We start from the raw sequence: 3,734 nt of genomic DNA, 5'->3' as shown, positions 1-3,734 counted from the left end.
AACCTATTAACCGGAGGCCCAGCCCAGATCTGATGTTTTATGCCTATTTCAGTGTTTCGAAGAAAAGGAATATCAAACGGAGTCGAAACGGAACGAAATCAACTGGAGAAGTTATTTTTGGAAGGAAACCTACCGGATAGACTTGGACCCTACGTCAGAAGATGAAGGAGGAGATCACGAGGGTAGGGGGCACGCCCACCCCCCTGGGGCGCTGATAACCTGTGACGCCCCCGATTTGACCGTACACTAATCATGCACGCAAATGTGTACGACCAAGATCAGGAACTCACGGGAAGATATCACAACACAACTCTAGACAAAAATTAAAATAATACAAGCTTTATATTACAAGCCAGGGGCCTCGAAGGCTCGAATACAAATGCTCGAAGGCACAAGAGTCAGCGGAAGCAACAATATCTGAGTACAGACATAGGTTAAACAAGTTTGCCTTAAGAAGGCTAGCACAAAAGTAGGAACGATCGAAAAGGCGAGGCCTCCTGCTTGGGACCTCCTAACTACTCCTCGAAGTCGAACTCCACGTAGAATCATTCTCGGGATCCCCTAGCTCCTGGACTCCATCATCTGGTCGCAACACCCGGGTATAGAAAGGGGGAAAAGGGGGGGCAAAGCAACCGTGAGTACTCATCCAAAGTACTCGCAAGCAAGGAGCTACACTACATATGTATGCATTGGTATCAAATGGAAAAGGGGGTATCATATGTGGACTGGACTGCAGAAAGCCGGAGTAAGAGGGGGATAGCTAGTCCTATCGAAGACTATGCTTCTGGTAACCTCCATCTTGCAGCAGGAGAAGAGAGTAGATGGTAAGTTCACCAAGTAACATCGCATAGCATAATCCTAACCGCTGATCCTCCCCTCGTCGCCCTATGAGAGAGCGACCACCGGTTGTATCTGGCACTTTGAAGGGTGTGTTTTATTAAGTATCCGGTTCTAGTTGTCATAAGGTCAAGGTAAAACTCCAAGTTGTCCTGTTACCGAAGATCACGGCTATTTGAATAGATTAACTTCCCTGGAGGGGTGCACCACATAACCCAACACGCTCGATCCCATTTGGCCGGACACACTTTCCTGGGTCATGCCCGGCCTCGGAAGATCAACACGTTGCAGCCCTACCTAGGCACAACAGAGAGGTCAGCACGCCGGTCTAAATCCTATGGCGTAGGGGTCTGGGCCCTTCGCCCTTTGCACACCTGCACGTTGCGAACGCGGCCGGTGAGCAGACCTAGCAACCTCCATTACAAAGGAAGTTGCGTTATGCGGTCCAACCCGGCGCGCGCCACTCAGTCGCTGACGTCACGAAGGCTTCGGCTGATACCACGACGTCGAGTGCCCATAACTGTCCCCGCGTAGATGGTTAGTGCATATAGGCCAGTAGCCAGACTCAGATCAAATACCCAGATCTCGTTAAGCGTGTTATTTTGAAATAACCACGGACGCCGACCAGGACCAGGCCCACCTCTCTCCTAGGTGGTCTCAACCTGCCCTGTCGCTCCACCACAAAGTAACAGTTGGGGTCCGTCGGCAACTCAGGCCCACCACTACCTGGATGGAGCCACCTGCCCCTTCAGCCCCCATCTCTGAACAGTATCATAAGTAATGTAACAGCATAAGTATATATCATATGCCCGTGATCACCTCCCGAAGTGATCACCGCCCAGTAGTATAGCATGGCAGACGAACAAGCGTGTAGGGCCACTGATGGAACACTAGCATCCTATACTAAGCATTAGGATAGCAGGTAAAGGCAACAACAGTAGTAGCAAGGACAGGCTATGCATCAGAATAGGATTAACGGAAAGCAGTAACATGCTACACTACTCTAATGCAAGCAGTAGAGAGAAGAATAGGCGATATCTGGTGATCAAGGGGGCTTGCCTGCTTGCTCTGGCAAGAGAGAGGGGTCGTCAACACTGTAGTCAAACTGGGGGTCGCCGGCAGTCTCGGGGTCTACCGGAAAGAAGTAACGGAGGGGGAACACAATAAATAACAAAGCAATCAAAGCAACACAAGGCATAACATAGCAATACGCGGTGCTAGGTGTGCCCTAACACAGTAGGAGGTGATACCGGCGAAGGGGGAAAACATCCGGGAAAGTATCCCCGGTGTTTCGCGTTTTCGGACCGGTGAACCGGAGGGGGAAAGTTGCGTGTTTGCTATGCTAGGGGTGTGTGGCGGACAAACGGGCTACGTATTTGGATTCATCTCGTCGTTCTGAGCAACTTTCATGTACAAAGTTTTTCCATCCGAGCTACGATTTATTTTATATTAATTTTAAAAGATTTAATCATTTTTAGAATTTATTTAATTATTTTAAATCAACATTATCCAGAATAGTGTTTGCTGACGTCATCATGACGTGCGCAGTTGACCTGGTCAACCTGACAGGTGGATCCCGTTCGTGAGTGACTGTTTAGTCTAATTAGGGTTTAATTAACTTAACTAATTGATTATATTAATTAAACAGGATTAATTAGTTTAATTAATTCTTTAATTACTTAATTAAGTTAATTAATTAATTTTAATTTTATTTATTATTATTATTTATTTATTTTTTAATTCCTCTTTTTTAACCGTTCTGTGGGGGTGGGGCCCCTTCTCATTGGCCCCAAAGGGCCTTAACGGGCACATGCATGCGAGCGCTGGGTTAGCGGGCGAACCGGCGCCGTTGCGGGCGCCCAACAGAGCACTGCGAGGCCGGCGGCGGGGCGTGGCGTGGCAACGCGGGGAGGCGAGGACGGCGCGCCGGAGTTGCAGCGCCGCTGGTGGAGCGGCGAGGCGACGAGGTGGGGCGCAAGGCGGGGGGGCGCCGTGGTTGGGTCGTCGGACGCGGGTGCGCGGTCAGGTCCGGACCGGGCGGCTGCGCAGGCAAAGCCACGCCGGAGCAGCAACGAGCAGGGGGGAGAGGCGCACGAGGCATGCTGCAAGCGGGCACAAGGTGTGGCGCGGCCGTGGCGCGATGGAGGCAAAGGGCGCCGGTGGGGGCACGCGCGAGCCATGGCTAGGGCACGGGGCTGCGGGGGGGAGTGCGAGTCAGGGGCGCGGGCGACACGCGGGTGCAGCAGAGGGCACCGATGGCGTCGGGCGCGGGCGCGGTCTGGCACGGTGAGCAGGGAGCGGGAGCAGCACGGGCGGCGAGTGTGCGCGTGCGGACGCGACGGCGGATCCGCCAGGGAAGAAGAGGGGAAGGGAAGGGGGGCTCACATAGCCCTGTAGATGTGCTATAGCGGGCTTGGGGCGGCGATGGTCGATGATGAGACAGCAGCATCGGGCGATGGCGCGCGACGGAGGCAGCTGATCTTCAGCAAGGGCGTCCGGTGCGCGATGTGGCGCACGAGGTTGGCGAGGTCGCCGGCGGGAGGTAGGAGGCGCACTAGGCGGGGTGGGGTGCTGCCCTGCGCGATCACGGTTGTGTGGCGGCGCGTGTGGAGCGAGGGGATCGGGCTCGATCCAGATCCAGCGAGGGTGGGGGGAGAACGAGAGAGAGACGTGGGGGAGTGGGGGGAAGTGGAGGGGAGTGGGGAGAGACCGCTAGGGTTCGGTCATAGTGGGGGTTATGGAGAGTGGGGGCGGTTGGGCCGGCCTGCTAGTGGCCACGTGGGCCAAATGGCCCAGGGAGGGTTCTTCTTTTATATATTTTTCTTTTGTTTTTCTGTTTTTAACATTTTCCTTTAATCTATTTTCTTTTACTGTTTTATTAATTCATATTATTTTAG

At 53.2% G+C, this 3,734-nt stretch overlaps 1 long non-coding RNA gene across 1 annotated transcript; it reads right to left on the bottom strand.

Moving 5' to 3' along the window:
• Positions 1 to 343: 343 nt before the first annotated feature.
• Positions 344 to 3,520, bottom strand: LOC147989874 (uncharacterized). The gene is made up of 3 exons (XR_015599921.1): positions 3,223 to 3,520; positions 1,897 to 1,968; positions 344 to 582 (listed from the first exon to the last, which is right to left on the bottom strand). It is a non-coding gene; the product is annotated as an uncharacterized LOC147989874 (long non-coding RNA).
• Between the last annotated feature and the right edge of the window lie 214 nt (positions 3,521 to 3,734).

The sequence above is a fragment of the Triticum urartu genome, chromosome 1A (assembly GCF_056163025.1).
Source record: "Triticum urartu cultivar PI428250 chromosome 1A, HENAU_Tu73, whole genome shotgun sequence".
Classification (NCBI taxonomy): Eukaryota; Viridiplantae; Streptophyta; class Magnoliopsida; order Poales; family Poaceae; genus Triticum; species Triticum urartu.
This window is presented reverse-complemented; position numbering and strand designations above follow the sequence as displayed.